Genomic DNA, 21,022 nt, shown 5'->3' with positions numbered 1-21,022 from the left:
AGTGACTGTAGAGTGCAGAGTGACTGTAGAGTGCAGAGTGACAGTGAGTGCAGAGTGACAGTGAGTGCAGAGTGGCAGTGAGTGCAGAGTGACAGTGAGTGCAGAGTGACAGTGAGTGCAGAGTGACAGTGAGGGCATAGTGACAGTGAGTGCAGAGTGACAGTGAGTGCAGAGTGACAGTGAGTGCAGAGTGACAGCAGAGTGACATTGAGTGCAGAGTGACAGTGAGTGCAGAGTGACAGCAGAGTGACAGTGAGTGCAGAGTGAGAGTGAGTGCAGAGTGACAGTGAGTGCAGAGTGACAGTGAGTGCAGAGTGACAGTGAGTGCAGAGTGACAGTGAGTGCAGAGTGACTGTAGAGTGCAGAGTGACAGTGAGTGCAGAGTGACTGTAGAGTGCAGAGTGACTGTAGAGTGCAGAGTGACTGTAGAGTGCAGAGTGACTGTAGAGTGCAGAGTGACTGTAGAGTGCAGAGTGACTAGAGTGCAGAGTGACTGTAGATTGCAGAGTGACAGTGAGTGCAGAGTGACAGTGAGTGCAGAGTGACAGTGAGTGCAGAGTGACAGTGAGTGCAGAGTGACAGCAGAGTGACAGTGAGTGCAGAGTGACAGTGAGGGCATAGTGACAGTGAGTGCAGAGTGACAGTGAGTGCAGAGTGACAGTGAGTGCAGAGTGACAGCAGAGTGACATTGAGTGCAGAGTGACAGTGAGTGCAGAGTGACAGCAGAGTGACAGTGAGTGCAGAGTGAGAGTGAGTGCAAAGTGACAGTGAGTGCAGAGTGACAGTGAGTGCAGAGTGACAGTGAGTGCAGAGTGACAGTGAGTGCAGAGTGACAGTGAGTGCAGAGTGACAGTGAGTGCAGAGTGACTGCAGAGACAGTGTGTCAGGGTGCACATTGTGTGAGTGTGCAGAATGAGTGTGCAGGGTAAACAGTGTGTGACTATGCAGGGTGACATTGGGAGTGTGCGGGTGAGCAGTGTGTGAATGTGTAGGGGCTGTGTGTGAGTGTGCAGAAAACACCACACACACATACACCACACACACATAACGCACACACAAACCACACACCTCAGTCTCTCAACACCACACACTTGTCACCTCTCAACACAACACACTCACCACCACACTCACTCCCCAGGCTCACCCCCACAGACTCACCACCACACACTCACCAGCACACAGAAAACAACACACACAACAACACACCCCCAGCCGTCAATGAATGCTTTCACCATGCACAAACACCATCAACCATCATCCATCTGTGCACGCTTTTACAAAGCACACACCCACCAGCCGTCAGTGCACCCTTCCACCAGGCACACACACCTCCAGCCGGCAGTGCACTTTTCCACCAAGCAATCGCAGTATGGTACACTTTACTTTTAAACATATTCATATAAAGCACAGCATGCCACCATTGGTAAAATTACAATTCAACCAACATACTTCCACTACACACCACATGCACACACTCCATAACACATGGCAAAAAGACATTGGCATTTACAATGCCATTAGCTCAAACTCAAATAAATCCGAGCCCGATTGCATTTTTACATGTGCTGCCCCCAGCGGAGTAAGTTCGAGGCTGCCCTGGGGACAGCACATTCATCCTAATACAGCGCATTTTGCTTGATTGTGCTGGGCGCACATTTTAAAAGGCGTGCCCGGCGCAATCAAGGAAAATGCACTAAACCTATAATATGGCCCCAGGTTGCTAAGATCATCAATTGTGGGTGTCGGCACAAAAATAAGAAAGAAAAGTAGAGCAAGAAGTCAGCTCACTATGACATCAAACCTCACTTCTCTCTGAAGAGACAAACCCCCCTCCAAATTAACCATAGTTTAAGGGCTAAAGAAAATGCCCTACATCCCTCAAAGGCACTAATTTACGCGGTCACTTTCCAATTGTGCGCTAATAGTGGGGGTGGATGACGACAGATACAATAGGTTAGGAGTGAAAAGGAAACATGCTATACCGTGTTGGGGAGATGTAATTCCAAAAGTAGAATAGGGCCGGTTCGGTTTAATGTTCTTGGTGAAAAGTAGACTACCCTCGGCAATACTTGTTCTACTTTAAGTTTCTTGGCTTATTGTTGAGGGTTGCTGCCTACCTTGCAATGGAGTCTGGGTAAACACATTCTAATTGGTTTACAGTGAACCTTTTGGCTTTGATTTGACTAGATCACAACTAAACATGTCTTGAAAGTTAATGACCTATGGTAAATTATTAATCGTCACAAACAAATCTCGAAATATTTCCGACATTAAAAGCAGGTCTATTCTAAACTACCTTTAAGACTTACAGAAGAGTGCACTGGGTGTGCAGTCGTACAGAAGAGGCCACATTTGAACGCCATCTTCTTCAGATTGGGTGGGCAAGTTTAACATTTGGTACATACTCGCTTCTACAATAAACTGGAAACCATGCCAAAGAATGCCTTTGTTCAATCAAAGAATATCATTGAATATTCAACGAATAAATGAATAATTCTCTTGCAGTACTTTACGAAAAAGACACTTCAAGGAGTAATTCTTCAGAAGCTTTTGTCAGCTTTGGAGGCTTTAAATACATCCACTTCCCTATTAATTGGTGCCTGCGAGTATAAATGTGCTTAATGCCAGCTTCAAAAAGATTCCATCAGCCTGTCACTCTGGAGATTGTGGCAGTGGCTTGACATGACACTTTACTAATTGCATCCTTCCAGTTCTAGCTGTTTATTCATCATTTGTGCTATAGGTCGCAGAGAGATCACATACATTGTTCCGCATATTTCACTCCTGCTAAATTATTTTTCAAAAGGGGATGATGACGATTTTTCTGAGTGTGGTACTTTACACGAACTAATGTAAAATCTTCATGAGAGTTGTAAAGTGCCTTGAACGCCTCCTTTATCTCTTATGAGCTGACATATGCCTGCTAAATGTCTGTGACAAAAACGGTAAGCGATGCAATATGCCTGACGTGCCTGGCATCTCATTCAATACCGGAGTAGCTTGATGTGGCATTTTTCTTGAATTTAATTGGTTTAGCTCCAAAATGAAAGTGAGTGTGGCTGCGACACATTGAGCATGTCCACTTCAGAGGAAAGGTGATCGAAAATATTCATTAAAGCTCCATCGGCCATGTTGTGAATTCCACTGCTGACATCGAAAACAGCCAAGTATGATTCAGGCTATAGACAAACCTACAATCCGAAGAAATTATGGACACAGTTGTTCTTCTCTTCTGAAGATTCGCAGCATATCCTTTGGAATCAAATCATGTTTGAGAAAGTAATTATCCACTTTGAGTATAAAGAATTACCTTTTTGGTTAAGCTGTGCTTGTCTGTTTGTATCTTGCTATTGTTGTCATAAATCTCCCTTTCAGCATCTTTGTTAGCCTGTCTGCTTCTGGCTCTGTGCTCTTGTGTGTTTATGTGCAGCTAAAGACTTAGGGCCTGATTACAAGTGTGGGGGTGTAGGAGCGGGGCGGCCACCACTGCGTGCCCCTGCACCTCCATCCTCGCCCACCAGATTACAAGTTTTCTAGTTGTCTGGCAGGTGCACCTTTGGCGTTCCCACAGCGATGCCTTTGAAAAAAGCACAGCAGTGGGCATGCCAAAGCCCTTTGCTGCACAGCATGGACTATTAATTCCATGACGTGCAGGGAAAGAGGTGCATGCACACAGGGGGACACGCCATGTGCCCCACTGCATGCACCCAAGTGCCCAGAGGCAACAGAGGGCCCTGTAGGGCTGTGACCCTTACAGCCAAATTCCATACGACAATACCTTCAGTGTTCAGTGTAAATATTAGCAAAAACGTTTTTTGGACAGCAAGGCCTTTCAATCAATCAATCAGGTCATTTATAGAGCGCGCTACTCACCCGTAGGGTCTCAAGGCGCTGGGTTGGGGGGGGGGGGGGTGCCGTTACTGCTCGAACAGCCAGGTCTTGAGCTTCTTCCTGAAGGAGAGGTGGTCTTGGGTCAGGCGCAGGTCGGATGGGAGTGAGTTCCAGGTCTTGGCGGCCAGGTAGGAGAAGGACCTTCCTCCTGTTGTCGCTCTTCGGATGCGGGGGACGGCGGCTAGGGCGTGGCTGGTTGATCTGAGGAGGCGCTTGGGGGTGTAGAAGTTGATCCGGTTGTTGAGGTAGCTCGGGCCTTGGTCGTGTAGGGCTTTGTGCGCGTGGGTGAGGAGACGGAAGGTGATTCTCTTGTTGACCGGGAGCCAATGCAGATCTCTCAGGTGTCCGGAGATGTGGCTGCGTCTGGGGATGTCGAGGATGAGTCTGGCCGAGGCGTTCTGGATCCGCTGGAGTCTCTTCTGGAGCTTGGCAGTGGTTCCGGCGTAGAGGGCGTTGCCGTAGTCCAGTCGGCTGGTGACGAGGGCCTGGGTGACCGTCTTCCTCGTCTCGGTGGGGAACCACCGGAAGATCTTACGTAGCATGCGCAGGATGTTGAAGCAAGACGAGGAGACGGCGTTTACTTGTCTGGTCATGGAGAGGGAGGAGTCCAGGATGAAGCCCAGGTTGCGTGCGTGGTCCGTCGGTTTGGGTGCGGTGCCCAGGGCGGGGGGCCACCAGGAGTCGTCCCAGGCGGAGGGCGAGGAGCCCAGGATGAGGACCTCCGTCTTGTCCGAGTTCAGTTTCAGGCGGCTGGTCGTCATCCATTCGGCTACCTCTTTCATCCCTTCGTGCAGGTTGGCTCTGGCGGTGGCGGGGTCGTTGGTCAGGGAGAGGATCAGCTGGGTGTCGTCGGCGTAGGAGATTATGTTGAGGTTGTGTTGGCGTGCGATGGCCGCGAGGGGGCTCATGTAGACATTGAAGAGGGTGGGGCTCAGTGAGGATCCTTGAGGGACGCCGCAGATGACTTTGGTGGCCTCTGACTTGTACGGTGGTAGGCGGACTCTCTGTGTTCTTCCGCCGAGGAAGGAGGTGATCCATTCCAGTGCCTTGTCCTGGATTCCGATGTTGCCGAGGCGCTGTACTAGGGTGCGGTGGCAGACAGTGTCGAAAGCCGCGGAGAGGTCCAGGAGGATGAGGGCTGCTGTTTCTCCGTTGTCCATCAGAGTTCGTATGTCATCGGTGGCAGCGATGAGGGCGGTCTTGGTGCTGTGGTTCGCTCGGAAGCCAGACTGTGAGGGGTCGAGTGATCCATTCGTCTCGAGGAAGGGGGCCAGCTGTTTGTTGACGGTCTTCTCGATGACTTTGGCCGGGAACGGGAGGAGCGAGATGGGACGGTAGTTCTTGAGGTCGGTGGGGTCTGCTGTGGGTTTCTTGAGAAGAGCGCTGAGTTCGGCGTGCTTCCAGCTCTCAGGGAAGGTGGCTGTGTCGAAGGAGGTGTTGATGATGTCCCGCAGGTGGGGTGCGATGACAGCGTCGGCCTTGTTGAAGGCGTGGTGAGGGCAGGGGTCAGTCGGAGATCCGGAATGGATGGAGTTCATTGTGCGGATGGTGTCTTCGGTGCTAATCGGAGTCCAGGTGAGGAGGGTGGTGGTGGGTGGCGTTGTTGCGGTTGTGGCTTGCGTTGGTTGGTTGCTGAAGCTGTTGTGTATGTCCGCGATCTTGTTGTGGAAGTAGGACGCGAGGGAGTTGCAGAGGTCTTGCGACGGGGTGATGTCATTGTTTCCGGCGTTGGGGTTGGAGAGCTCTTTCACGATGTTGAAGAGTTCCTTGCAGTTGTGTGCGTTGTTGTCCAGCCGGTCCTTGTATGTATTTTTCTTGGTGGCGCGGATCAGTTGGTGGTGTTTCCGGGTGGCGAGCTTGAGGGTGGTCATGTTGTCCGTCGTTGGTTCCCTTCTCCAGACTTTCTCGAGGGCTCGACAGTTCTTCTTGGAGCTCTTGAGTTCGTCGGTGAACCATGGTGTTTTTCTGCTGCAGGGTCTGCTGGGCGGGGTTCTCAGAGGGGCGAGTTCGTCCGCGCCGTTGTTGATCCACTTCGTGAGGTTGTCGGCGGCCTGGCTGGGGTTCGGTGAGCTGGCGGGGGGGTGCTGGCTCAGGGAAGCGGTGAGCTGGTCGGCTGTGATCTTGTTCCAGCTTCTTCGGGCAACCTGTTGCTGGTGGTGGTGGATCGTCGTTCTTTTGAAGCTGAAGTGGACGCAGCTGTGGTCCGTCCAGTGGAGTCCTGTTGCGTGGCTGAAGGTGACGTCTTTGCTGGATGAGAAGACGGCGTCGAGTGTGTGTCCGGCGAGGTGGGTGGGGGTGGTCACCAGTTGCTTGAGTCCGAGGTTGGCGAGGTTGTCGAGCAGGCTGATGGTGTTGCGGTCGCTGTTGTTCTCCAGGTGGAAGTTGAGGTCCCCCAGGAGGATGTAGTCGGCGGAGGGGAGGGCATGCAGGCTGACGAAGTCGGCGATGTCCTCGCTGAATCGTGTGCGTGGACCCGGGGGTCGGTAGATCAGGGTGCCTCTGAGGGTGGTCTTCGGGTTGGTGTGGATCTGGAAGTGCAGGTGTTCAGCGGTGGTTAGGGTGTCGTCGGTGTTGGTCGTGATGTGGATGGTGTCTCTGTGGATGATGGCAATGCCTCCTCCCGTCAGGTTGGCGGTGCGGTCCCTCCGGATGATCTTGTAGCCCTCCGGGATGGCGATGGCGATGTCTGGGGCTGAGGAGGCGTTCATCCAGGTCTCGGTGAGGAAGGCAACGTCAGGGGCGGTGGTGTCGAGGAGGTTCCAGAGTTCTACGGCGTGTCTGTGGACGGAGCGGGTGTTGAGCAGGATGCACTTGAGGTGGTTGCTGCTGATGTTCGGCTTGGCGAGTGCTGGTGCAGGGTGAGTCCGGATGCAGGTGAACTTGCAGGCGTGGCAGCTGAAGGGTCCGTGGGTGTGCTTCGGGGCGGCTCGATGACATCCTGGGATGCGGCCGGTGTTGAGTGCGATGAGATCGGCGGCGTTGTAGGTTCGTCGGGTCGGCTTCCGTCGGTGGGGGCCAGGGGTCCTGGCGCTGGTCGCGATCCGGTCGCGGACGGGCGCAGACGGGCTTACCTTTGGCGCGCCTTCGGCGCACAATCGGCGCGCCCGCTGCGCGTCAACGCTGCACGTTCGCACGGTCGCCATTTAAGGCGAAGTGCGCGGGTGGGCGGAGCAGCTGGGAGGCGGGAGCGGGGAGGGAACAGAAGGAAAAAAGGGGCGGGGTCGGCGGTGGTGGCGGGAAGCGGGGGCGGCGAGGGAGGCGGGAAACACGAAGGAGAGCGGGCAGCGACTACGAGGAGAACAAGCACAAATGAGAATCAAAAAACACGCTAACACGGGCAGAACTATGAAATACAAGCACAAATGCTGGACAAAAAACACTTAATACGGGCAAAAACAACGAGGGAAAAAAACAAGCACAAATGATTTTAAAAACAGGACAGAGCAACGAGAGCAGGGTCGGCCGGCAGCGCGGCTGGCAGCGAGGCAGAGGGCACAGCAGGGGGGCACACGCAGCAGCTGGTGGCCGTGCGGCGCGGGGGTGTAGGTCCTTGTCCCGACTTGAAATCGGGACAAGGAACGCGTCGGACCAGCGCAGATGGCTAGGGTACCGTCAGTGCTTTAATTAGCACCTAACAGAAACACTCCTACCCCATAGGAATTGGCAAAAGAGCTCATGTCGGAGCAGCATGCAAACTAGGAAATCTCTTCTCAGAGTTACACACCTTGCTGTCCAAATAACGTTTTTGCTAATATTTACACTGAACACTGAAGGAATTGTCGTATGGAATTTGGCTGTAAGGGTCACAACTGTGTGTGATTTGAAGCAAAAAGCCCTGAAGAAGCCCGTGTTGGGCGAAACGCGTTGGCTGTGGATGCACTGCAATGAAATAAAATATTTATAATCTTCATAAAAACTGCGTGGACATCCATTAATCCTGTCATCTCTATGTTGAATTTGCATGGCATTTCAGCCAGAAATTGTTATCTTAACATTGCCTCTCCAAATGTGTGTCAAAAATTGTGTGTTATTGGAAACCAAGTTAGGTGGCTGGTTTTAGGAGGTGGGCAATAGTTATTACAGTAGCCTTAAGAAAAGTATACTGGTAGATAGTGCAGTGTTTGTCTCTGCCACCCAAATCTCGTGTGTAAGGCCCTGTAGGGCTCCCTTTGCTTCCTCACCAGCAGAATGTTATGGCATGAGCACCGCCACAAAATCTGGGTGGTGAGGAGAACTCGCAATAGGCGGCACAGGCAGCATATTGCGCGCCTCTGACCGCTGCTCCACCGCCAGGGAATGCGGTTCCCTGGCAGTGGCGACAGCCCCCTGGAGGTCTGACCACTGTAGTTGTAATACAGCGGTCGGACAACTGGTGCAGCAGTTCCCGACCAACATCATACCTCCACCAAGGGTACTCATAATCAGGCCCTTAGTGCCAGATTTAGTAACCTTTAATGCAACACAGTGCAACAAGGCAAATAGCTGTGCTGTGTTGTGTGAAAGGGTGAGAGAAGAAATGCACCATATTTACTATGAAATGGCACAATTGTGCTCTCTCATAGCCCTGGTGAACTGCAGGCAGCCTAGCGCCAAAGCAGACACCCTTGCATCATGGTGCAGGGGTACCTGCGTTACAAGGAGAATTGTTTTTGTGTAGAAAGGGATCTCAAAAACAATCTCTTGAGGCATTTTCCTCTGTCTATGTATGCTGCAACCTGAGGAAATAGCAAGGAGAAAAAAGTTGTATCTCCTTGTTATGCCATCTGCTGAGAGGCGTAGCGAGTTCACGCAATCCCAAGGTTACAAACCTTTGTAAATCTGGGAAATCCCCGAAATCAATAGGTGAATGCATGGGAACGCCCATGTTCCACACAAGAAATGCCTCTCAGAATGAAATGTAATACAATGCAGCACAAGCCACTGTGTTACTTTACATTTCTTTTTACAAAGTCACAGAAGGTGGTTCAAATTGTCCCTTGTGTGGCTTTGTAAATATATACTAGCAATTTGTGTCAGGGATGCACCACAAAACTGGTGCAACAATGATGCAAAATGTTAGTAAATCTGGACCATCTTACATTGAGAGCCTGCTACTCAGAATCAATCTATCTCTCTATCATCCATCCATCCATCCATCCATCCATCCATCCATCCATCCATCCATCTATCTATCTATCTATCTGCCTGTCTGCTGGGCAAACTTCCTAACACCATGGATGTAGGCTGCAACTATTCTTTGGCTGATGGAGCTTCGCTAAGCAGTGGCCGTCTTGCGGACGGGCTCTCCTGTGCCCCCCAAGACAGGGACATAATTCATTGCAATAGGTTCATTTAAAAAATCTGCCATGAAAGAAGTCAACAGATGTAGGGACACATTGTGTCATGAAGCGCAGACATTAATGGAAAACAGAGAACTAAATTAACAATCACAGGCAGCTGTGACAAAGAATAAAATCTGAAGGAGCTGAAAGAAAAAGCCAACATCTGTGTTATTATCTATCTATCTATTTAACTAACTATCTATCTATCTATCTATCTATCTATCTATCTATCTATCTATCTATCTATCTGTCTATCTATCTATCTATCTATCTATCTATCAACTTGTTTGTCAGCTTATTGGTCTCTTGGGCTGTTTGTGTCATGTAGCGACAGAAGATGCACACAGCACACAACAAGTAGCAATGCAACAGCCATGTAACTACATAAAGTTTATGAAAATAAGAAGAAAACAAAAGGTTTATTAACATTTTCGTCCATAAAACAGCTGAAACACAGTAATAACATTAATGTTACCTTAATATATTCCATACACATGAGTAACTTTCTAAATTTCTCGAAGCTCCTAAAACTGACCCAAACCGAGAGTAAGTCAAAGGGCTGGATTTTAGACAGAAGTTCTGCAGTATTGTTTCTCATATATAATTTGTATTTTTTTTAAAAGGGATTTCAAAACCTTAGGGAGACAACTTAAGAATAGTGGGTAATGGTTAAAACATGAGAAATAGTACTCTTCAAATTAAAAAGACATAGTCAAAGGCAAATCCTCACTCAATCCTTGATTCTGGAAAATATACCAGGGAGTATCTAATTGTTCTTTTAAAATATCTTGATGATGTAACAGCTCCTGTAAATAGTAGAGATATGGAAAAAGGACTGGGTTACCCACGGATTGCAAGGTCGATGCAATGAAAGGTTTTTGAGATAAGCCATCCACATCATGAGAACTTGAGAAGTAGATACAGTTAACACTGCATCTCTCAGTGATTAATTTGAAGGAAAAGGGCCGTAGCTACCTACAGCCATGAAAATAAGTAATACTGATTACATTTTTTAATATATTTCAGGAGATCCCGGGCCCATCTGTGTTCACTATATTGTGCTTCTAACCAGCAAATCTAGGATATTTTGGCAGAGTGTAATATGACATAATCGAGGAAAGTATATTAAGGAATTGTAAGAAGTGAATACCTGCCAAGTGTGACTATGATATCAGATTTAATTAGCAACGGATACTTTGCATCATTGACATCATTGACCCTCTTTCAGGGTTAGGTATTCTCTTAAAAATGTGTGAGCCTAAAATATTGCTGTTTTATATGCTCAATATTTCCAACCTATGCCATTGGTGTAATCTTATATAAAATACCTTTAAAAGCAGAGCAAGAAACACGGTACATTGATTGTGATTAAATGTACACAGGGAGCACATTTGTAAGAGTATTCTAGATGTTATAGTGTTTATATGATCACCCCACTTCAAGTGGGGGGAAAACTGCAATCATAGATATTTCTTCTCTGATATTCCCTAGAAATCAAGAGTAATTTTGAACCCTATGGCAAAAAATAATGACTGTGGTTTTCTCTGCATATACCTTTAAAAGGTAGACACTGCTTTAAGTTTCTTCATATGTCACTTTGGAGTGTAATCTAGCATTTACAATGTTGTTTGCATAAGGAAGACAAGAGATGCCGATTGACACCATTTTGGGAGAAAGGAAGTTCAACTTAATCAATGTGACCAGCAAATCTGCCACCTATATACCAAAAAGAGCAGTTGCAAAAACACACCCTTGACATAAACCACCATGTTTTTAGAAAGACAGCTAAAGGAATCTAATTCCACTGGAATCCAATTAGCTTCATGTAAAGCTTGAATTAAAGTTAAAAAGTCCTGTGGACTATTTCATGGCAACAACTTATTCCATAGCTGTCCTTGTCTACCATATCAAGGGCTAGGAATTTTGATGATTGCCCACAGGGCAAAACACTGGTTGGTTGAAGAATGACCGGCACAAAAGACCCCTGCTCTAATGGTAATAACCTATTATCAGCAATCCATTCCTCTAGGTAAATCACCAAAACTTTAGAGAAAATCTGCTCAGTAACAACTAGAAGACTAATTAACCTGCAATTTACTGGGATGCTCCCATCCCCTTTCTTCAGGACTGGTTTTATTATAGAGCCGCTCAAAGATTCCTAGACACTTGCAGTGTTAGCTAGCCACTAAAATATTACCTGAAAGTTGAAACCACCGCAATGGAGCGCACACCGCTAGCCCCTCCTCCGGATCGCCCCTCGGGACTCTGGTACTTGTAGTTCAATAGTGGATCACCCAGGTGGGTGCAAGTCGGTACTTGTTGGACTGATGAATCTCTAGACCCGATACATGTCCCGGGTTTTTGGGTATCGCCCGAGACATGGCTCGGGTTTCGGGATAACTTCCCTCATCAGTAGAGAAATGGTTAGGGGTGGAGGAGAAGGCCGCCAAAAACCCGGGACATGTATTCGGAGAAGGGGCTAGCGGTGTGCGCTTCATTGCGGTGGTTTCTATTAATTGGCTCCCTTGAGCTTTGAGCCGACGGGCTCCTGGATGCTGCCCTGCGTGCCGGTTCGGGCATCGAGGCCATTGACGGTTGTTTGGCGGCCTTCTCCTCCACCACTAACCATTTCTCTACTGATGAGGGAAGTTATCCCGAAACCCGAGCCATGTCTCGGGCGATACCCAAAAACCCGGGACATGTATCGGGTCTAGAGATTCATCAGTCCAACAAGTACCGACTTGCACCCACCTGGGTGATCCACTATTGAACTACAAGTACCAGAGTCCCGAGGGGCGATCCGGAGGAGGGGCTAGCGGTGTGCGCTCCATTGCGGTGGTTTCTATTACCTGAAAGTTATCTGCCCAACAGTCAATATTTGATTTTATTGTAATAGGTGGAATATTATCTCAGTATGCAACTCTGTTCAATTTTATTATAGTTATTGTATCCCTTTTTCCATTTTTCTGAGATCAAATCTATTATTTAATTGTTAGCTGTATGCAGACTTTCTATCGCTCTCGAAAAAGGGAGGCCAAATAAGTTATTTACATGCGTGGCCCATTCCTCTTCAGTGATCACATATCATAGAGTATTAGCAGTTTTATCGAAAATATTATTTAACAAAACACCGTTTATGACCCCACACTTTATTAGTTCTAATATTTAATTGCAGCACTTATTATGAAAGGTCTCTTTTTTTATTCCTAATCAGTCTCTTAAATTTCCTTTTCCACATCTGTATTTCTTCTAACTAAATATCCCTAGGCCTTTCCAGTGTAAATGTTGCACTGCACAAATGTATTTCTGTTGTTGTCTACATTAATAATCGAACCAGCCCGGGGACATGTCATGCTGTTGATTATTACCAGCCATCTTGGTCACATTTATTGTGATTTGTAAACATGCAAGCACGTTATCAGTTAGGGAGGTAAACCATGTTTATTTATCACAGTATTCAGAAAAGTCAAAGCATAAATCGGCTTGAAACTCAGAAAATACCTGCAATTGCCTAGGATCTCATTTTTAGCCTTATGGTATGATCCATTTCTAACAACTGTACATTATATTTTGATAATGCTTCCTTCAATCGCAATTATCTCTGTAATACCCAATGATCACTTACTTCATGTTTCAAAACATTAAAATCAGAAAAATAACAAAATCCCATAAAGGAACAAAAAGCATACTCAACCGGGAACTGATGGGACCCAAAAATATATTTTTGTACTTTTGGGCAAGCCAAAGGAAAGCCACAATTTTTTAGAACAAGACTATTTCTTGATAGCCAGTCACACATTCAGCCTGATTCCTTTGATGAATGCACAAGTGGAAAAGTTGCAATGGGTCTGTCATACAATTTGAGAAAAGAACTTAGTGGGTCATTTAATTTTATTGTAATTATGTTCATATTCAATTCTTTGGCTATGATCAAGATATGCTTGGGGTATTCTAGTCATACATTAGTAATTCAAATTTCAGAATAGCCCCAAAAATATATCAGGATTGATTTCAATTTCTTATTTAAATAGACATTCACTAAAATTAAAGTTGTAGTTTAGCCACTCTCTATTAGCACTACAACATCAGTCACTTCAATTCACTCTGTGTCCAGATATCCTTTTCTTAAGTTATTAACTATCCTTGTGGATATCAAAGTAAACAAATCTCCACATAGACTCCTTCCTTTCATGTATCTACTGTTACAAATAGCCATCAACATTCGAGTATTCTTGCAACTAAGTCTCTTGTAAAAATATGATATGTTGGCCCATTAATAGTGGGCCAAACTGCCCTCCTTTACACAGCAGTAAAAGTCATGGATATTCCAACTACTAAACTTTACATTATGAGAGAACTTCAGATTCTATGCAGGCAAACCATGACGGGACCAGGCTTCAGCATCTTTATAACCGTACAAGGGTGAAAAACAGTTATTAGAATCAAAAGGTTATAAACATCTTTCATTTGGGACCAAATCATTGTAGACAAGTTGCAGATTCTCCAGATTTTAATGTCTGTTCACTAGAATGATTAAAATTGCTTGGATACTGGACCAGGCTTGTTTGACAGGAGTTGTGGATATAGATATACTTGACTTGCCACCAAACCTCTCTGGTGAATTAATACTTGGGCATTTTTGCTAGCTCTCTGATGAATTTCTGTGTCACACATCCAGGCCTTCCGTAACCTTACAAACTGCGTTGACAGTAAAGGGTAATGTAAAATCCACTTTAGTTACGTCCCTTACTTCTTCTGTCAGCAAAAAAACCCACAGCTTTCATATCAGCTGAACTGATATCTTTTAAGAGAAGGATTTGTTTAAACAAGCAAAGAAGCTTTTGATCTATTAAGAGGAAGACATTTGTTCACGTTTTACTCCTTGTAATTAATATCAAAATAGAGAGCACAATGGACATTTTCATTCTAATCTTTTATTGATGCCCTTTTAAAACATTAAGATTTTGTCACTTTGTCCACATGGGAGCACTGCTTTCTAGAATTTAGAAGGTATTTTTTTAACAGAGGATATCACTTTTGTGACTATGCCCTTTCCTCTGAAGCAACCTTTCTGGTTCTATTAGATAGTCTACCATTGCTTTTTGTTCCATTTGGGGATGATCGCTCATGCTTGTTGGCTAATTTATATTTTACCAATGATTTTTTTTCGCTTGCTGATATGCTGCACATTTGATAGATTCTTCCATTAAAGAGATAACAAAAGCTGTTTCCTATTCTGTCTTCAAAGTTATAGATTATAGTACAATGGCAATTTTGTATAGCCATTTCTCAGTCATCGGACGGTACAGGATATATTTAGACCCATTGCCTTTTACTTGATTGGTACTTGGTGCCATTTCTTGGAGCAGGATTCTACAGTGAATGTTTCACCCCTCTTGAGAATTGTTTGTGGAATTATTACCTTCAGCACTTGAAAGTTCATTCACGGTTCTTATTAGTGAAGGAAGACAAACAATTACTTTTTGAAGTCCTCCAATGATATTCTGAAGGTGACTAGAGTGGATTTGTTGATTTTTATTTACCATTACCAAAGCCTCTAAAATGCAATTTAAGGACACTTGCATCAACAGAAGTGCATTTAATAGTGCAGAGGAAGATGCTGGATTTATATATAAACTAGATGATGATAACAGGGGGACATATGATCATATAAAAATATTTGAGCCTCGCTCTGACGAATCTCATCTAGAGATGACAATGGTTCAATCATTTAGGAATTTTCCCCATTTAATGTAGTAGTGGCCTTCAGATCCTGATCTGGACATTGTAAGCATGTAGATGTAGAACGTTTTGGGCCAGACTCTGAGACAGGCAAACCGGGTAATAATGACAAATGAAAGCCTCCTGATTCTCTTACTTCTTGGTTGTTGGTGTTCTCTAAAATACAAGTTTCTAGGATAGATGATATTTGCCAAGAGAGACTGAAAGTAGACTGTTTTTCACAAGTAAGATGACTAAAAGTGTTTGTTACAAATTTTCAAATAGAATGGGGACATCTAACATCTACTTCTATCTAGGTAAAAAAAATTGCCTTTTATGTATTGAAGTATCTGGTGAGAGACAAACTCCTCAACACATTCAAGCCTATTCAATCAGTAAAATTGTTCTTTATCAGGCGGTACGATATCACAATCACTGCACCTAAGGGCACCACAAGTGCCTGCTCCACAAGATAAGTGATGACAGTCAGCGATAATAAACAGTCAGACCTCTATGGGGGTCAATGCCGAGATAAACCTATGTAGATCAGTAGTCAGCAGAACTGCAGCAAGCGAGGAAGAGGAATATTACATAAATAATTAGTTTTTTTATGGTGAAGTTATGCTATACCTTAGTGTTGTACAATTTAAAATGTACTTTAATAACTATAGTTTGACAGTTGTGCCACTAATCTGTACAAATACTAATATAACCCAGACCACTTTAGGGTGATGTACATGAAAGCTAGGAAAGCATCCTGGACCTCCTGATGTGGAAAGCATGAGGTACCACAACAATGATCACAATGAGGACATGGCAAGTTACATACAAGATCTGCACGCTTATCCTTCATGCTATTCCATATAAAGGGTATGTCTGCAGCTATCTATCTTGAATATGCTGTATAATTCTACGTACATATATGTTTCCAACAAGTGAGGCTAGACTCTGATATCCTGAAATACCTACAAACATTTTTGTTTTTAGTAACTAATGTAAATTTAAATTATTAATGTAAAGGAGGAGCTGCTCGGGGCAGGACACTGATGCTGACGACGTGGAATAACTGTTGCTGATGTCTCGCATGGCCGGAGTGGCTGAGAGACTCATGTCCGCAACACCCTCAGCTACACTGAGACCCGCGTGGTTCCCTAGCCACATCGGAACCTCATTAGGTCAGGCTTTCCTTCCATCTTTACACTCTGCTCCCTTGCGTATGTGCCCAGCCGCTGGTGGTGAGGATGGTGCGCACTAACCTTAATAGACCTGCTAGGCAAGATGTAGTGCAGTGAGTAAATCATAGTTTCGGCCACCGAAGAGTTGTGGGAAAGGAGCAGGTGTGGGACGAGGTAGCGAGGTAAGGCAACATAGTGTTTAGCAGTGGTAGTGGTGCCTTGGGTGACTTGTGGTGGGGATGGCTCCACTCTGGGGGCTACTTCTCAAGATCTTTTACTTTGAGACTTTTAAAGCAACTATATACCATTTGGCAGGGTCAAGCAATAAGGAAGAAGAATAACTACAAAGGAGCCTCCAGGCAAACTGCTAACAAGAGAGAAGACAACCAAAAATTAAGAAATAGAAATATTGTCATAAAAAGACAAACTACAGTGTAAAGACTACAAAGGGGTCAGATAAACTCTCGCATGTAGGCTCACTTGTGGGTTTACCAAAGACTCCCACTTTTTAGCCTGAGCTAAATGAAGCAAAAATGACTGTGTCCTCCCCATCTGTTATTAATCCAGGAGAAAAGGAAACAACCCCCGAGACTCGGCTTTAGAATAACAGCTCGAAATCAACCAGTCCTGACACTGCTATTGAACCTCTTCCAGCACCTGAAATGGTTAGCAATAGGATAACAACACCAGGACTAACTCAAAAAGAAATATTAGAATATCCTCGAACATGAGTCCACTGGAATTTACTTTTTCAGGCATCGACCTGGAATGCCAAGCCCTCTCAGCCTAAACAAACAGAAATATGGAGTCACCAGGATTTTTTGATAGCAGTGTTTCATGTAATAATCTCCCGCTCATGGAGGATTTATCCAGCACCCCTGATTTTCCAATGAATGCCTCTTGTCATTTACCTGCAGACTGTGCCCAAGGGTTTGAGGCTTTAAATGGGCTGTGAGGTACTTTAGACTCTATCTTAACATTTCCGGAGAAAATAGCTTTTAATTCAGATCGTATACTGGCAGTATCATCTATCATAAATACTCTTGACCCTTACGGGTCGCTTTACAGCTACCAGTCTAAGGACTGAACTACTAACACTGCCCAAGAATCAGACTCACCATCTAAGGGTGCAGAGGTCAACAAATCAGTAAAAGTAAACAAAAAAGGATCAGAACAAAAAGAATATGGCTTTTTTTAAGTGGGAACCCCAAAATTGGGAAAAAGAGCAAGAGAAAACAAGCATTGGCATAGCCAATAGGTCTCGTTTTTGGAACCTTATAAGTATTTTGATATGCAGCACAATATCGCTGGTGCAACATCAATTTTTGCGTGGCTAAACACTTATAAGGTCCTAAAGACGACACCTATAGGCTATACCAATGCTTGTTATTTTTTGTTCTTGGGGAAACCGGGCTAGTGCCAGGAGGGTTAAGGGTGAGTGCCAGGGAGGTGAGGAGTGAGTGCCAGGGAGGGGCAGGGTGAGTGCAAGGGGCGAAGGGTAGCTGCCAGGCCAGGGGGGTGAAGGGCTAGTGCCATGGAGGTGAAGGGTGAGTGCCAAGGGGGCGAGTAGTTAATGCCAGAAGGGACATGGGTGAGTGGCTGGCAGGGGAGGGGTCCACTCAAGTGGGAAACACTTGAGCGCATCGAAAAGCAGGGAGGTGACTGCTGAAGGGAGACGTATATTGGCACAGAGAGGCGGAGCAAGGCGCGTGCACTTGGGAGAGCGAGAGGAAAGCCAGATGGCACCTCCGCTCGTGCCTGTACGTGTGTAAGTCGGACGGAGAGAGGGAGGGAGTGAGAGAGGGAGGGAGGGAGAGCAGGAGGGATGGAGAGAGGCAGGGAGGGGGAGAGGGAGAGGGAGGGACAGAGAGAGGAATGGAGGTAGGGAGGGAAAGAGGAAGGGACGGAGAGAGGGAGAGCGTGAGGCAGGGAAGGATAGAGAGGGGGTGGGAGGGAGGTGGGGAGATAGGGAGGAACAGAGAGAAGAAGGGAAGGAAAGAGAAAGGGAGTAGAGAGGGAAGAAGGGAAGAAGGGAGAGAGGAAAGGAGGGAGAGGGGGAGGGACAGAGAGAAGGAGGGATATAGAAAGGTAGGGTGGGAGAGAGGGAGGTGCGGAAAGAGGGATTGATGGAGAGAGGGAAGGGCAGATAGAGGGAAGGGGAGGAAGGGACGGAGGGCAGGTGGGAGGGAGAGAGGTTGGGATGGAGAGAAGGAGGGAGGTGGGGAGAGAGAACGGAACGGAAAGAGGAAGGGAAGGAAAGAGGAAGGGAGAGAGAGAAGAGGCGGAGAAGGGAGGGAGGGAGGAAAGTAGGTAGAGGGAGGGAGGGAGAGAGGAAGGGAAAGAGAGAGGGAAGGAGGGAGGAAGGAAGAGGGGGAGAGAGGAAGAGAGAGAGAGGATGAGAGGGAGAGAAGAAGAGAGGATGAGAGGGAGAGAGGAAATGAGGGAGGGAGAAAGGAAGAGAGAGAGTAAGAAAAAGACAGAAGGAGAAATAACAATAAAGTGAGAGGGTATATAAAGAGAGAACAAAGAAAAGGATAAGAGCTAAAGAGAGAGGAGAGAAAGCAGAATGGAAAGGGATAAGAGGAAGTGAGAGAGAGAGAGACACACATCTAGAGCAGAAGCGAGACAATGTGAAAGAGAGCAAAAGAGACCGAGAGAGAGGGAGCAGGACAGCGAGCGAGCGGGAAACAGGAGAATAAGAGAGATGACCAGCCAGAGAGGGAGAAAAGAGACGAAGAGAGAGGGGTGTAGACTCTGTGTACCTTGTGAGAGAGAGGGGCAAGTAGACGCCACAGGCAGCAGAGCTGAAAGCACTCACACAGATCAGTGTGAGAGGCACAACTTTGCAAGCGCTATGTTTCATAGTCTAACTAAATACGAAACAAAGGGCTATGCTACACAGTCTAACTAAATACAAAACAAAGCGCTATGTTTCGGGCGGCATCAGAACTGCACACTTTTTTTGTTAAGAAGAAAAACATTTAAAAAAGCTCATCAATGGCATGCAGGCATAATTGGAAAAACAAGAGAAGGCAAGCTATCAGAAGGGGCTGTGTCCTGTGTTGTGGCCGCGAACCGAAGCACCGGCTGTGTTTGTCAGGAAGGTTACTCAGCTTTGAAACGCTCTTCTAACACGGTTTTCTGCACCTCAGATAAATGCGTGAATGTGCAGTCTGCTTTGAACTCTTCAAGGATGAGCCTGTCTGATCAAAAGATCCGAGCTGGAGCTGCAAGCAGTGATCCTGTGCTGTGGCCGCGCGGACGTGGACAAGAAAACAAGATAAAAGAATGAGGGGTAAAGGTGGATTCGTGAGAGTGAGGAAGGACGGACATGGCGGCCAGCAGAGTGGAGTCGAAGGGACTAACATACGAGGCGTGCTTTGTGGTGGGGGAGGGGGAATGGCAAAATGCAGACGCCGAGTGTGGCGGCCAGCAGAGTGACACGATCTGTGGTAGGGGAGGGGGAGGAGAAATGAAAGGAAAGGCTGTGTTTGCGGGGAGAGAGAGGGGAGGTGCTGGTGTGGGAGGGGGGAGGTGTTGGTGTGGGAGGAGTGCTGCTATGGCAAGGCTGTGTTTGCGGGGAGAGAGAGGGGAGGTGCTGGTGTGGGATGGGGGAGTTGCTGGTGTGGGAGGAGTGCTGCGTGCTAGGGGAGGGGGAGGAGAAATGAAAGGAAAGGCTGTGTTTGCGGGGAGAGAGAGGGGAGGTGCTGGTGTGGGAGGGGGGAGGTGCTGGTGTGGGAGGAGTGCTGCTATGGCAAGGCTGTGTTTGCGGGGAGAGGGAGGGGAGGTGCTGGTGTGGGAGGGGGGAGTTGCTGGTGTGGGAGGAGTGCTGCTAGGGGAGGAGAAGCCCTGGCCGTGAATGCTCGTGCATGTTCACGTGAACTGCAAGAAAACGCCGGGCTGAAACCCCTTAGTTTGAAGAGGATTTTGCCGACATGAATTCGATCCTATCCATTCCTGCGGAATGGGACAGGCTCGACCTAAAAAAATGGGGTGAAAAAATCTTTTCCTGGCACAAACTATTTTCGGAAGAACACAAAAATCCCAATGAATTAACTCCTATACCTGTGATCTCTACCGGGTTTAACACCAAAATCTGTTTAATGTTTTTGCAAATCTGTCTGGCACTGTCTGATATATTTACTTTTTTTAAGAGAAATATTTTATAGACAAGCACATACGTCATTTGGCAGAAGGTGTCATTTATTTATCAACCTATTGTTTATTTTGCCCTTTTTTTTATTTTTTACCTGAGTCGAGGTCTAAATCAAGTAATTAAAATTTGAACTGTGAACTTCGTGTAAAAACTAGATTTAACAACAATAAACCAGTTGTGCCTTGCTAAAATATCTTTGTTTCTCTGGAACATGAAACATGAAATAATCACATCTTTTCCACTGTAGATGGCATTTGAGTCTGCAGAAGTACAAAGAATTTGAGAAGGAGGATGATGCATAATTAGCTGCACAGGGACATCATATTTATCTTCATTAGCGAATGATAACACTGATAATTCATAACTGTCAAACTCAAGCAGAATTCACGCTCACCCCTCTGGTGATTAGGCCTACAACATTTTGTCTCGTTACAAAAAATCTTTTTTTTTAAACTCCCTAACAGTAATAGATTTAGCAACGAATATTCATCTCTGCTGCTTATGCCTATCCAGTACTTTTGTCAGCACACCATTCACACTGACTGCAACAAGAAAGGTTAATTATACATCAGTGCCCCTGTGATCACCTACCAACATCTATGCTGACTTAAGTCCAGGTTTATAGCTTCATCTTCCACGTCAAACAAAGGGGTGTAGAGAGACCTTAACTGATTGGAAGCCTATCACCACAACTTTTTATCAATGAACAAACCCAATCAGGGAGCCAAGAAAGTGTTATGTTGAACATCTGTGGGTAG

The 21,022-nt window shown here is 46.2% G+C and overlaps 1 protein-coding gene across 2 annotated transcripts in view; it reads right to left on the bottom strand.

The window, feature by feature from the left end:
- PRKG1 (protein kinase cGMP-dependent 1) overlaps window positions 1-21,022 on the bottom strand; it is a 2,371,600-nt gene that overhangs the window by 1,777,063 nt on the left and 573,515 nt on the right. The window lies entirely within an intron of this gene.

This window comes from Lissotriton helveticus, chromosome 5_1 (genome assembly GCF_964261635.1).
Source record: "Lissotriton helveticus chromosome 5_1, aLisHel1.1, whole genome shotgun sequence".
In the NCBI taxonomy this organism is placed as follows: Eukaryota; Metazoa; Chordata; class Amphibia; order Caudata; family Salamandridae; genus Lissotriton; species Lissotriton helveticus.
The sequence above is the reverse complement of the archived record's forward strand: the minus strand, read 5'-3'. Positions and strand labels throughout refer to the sequence as shown.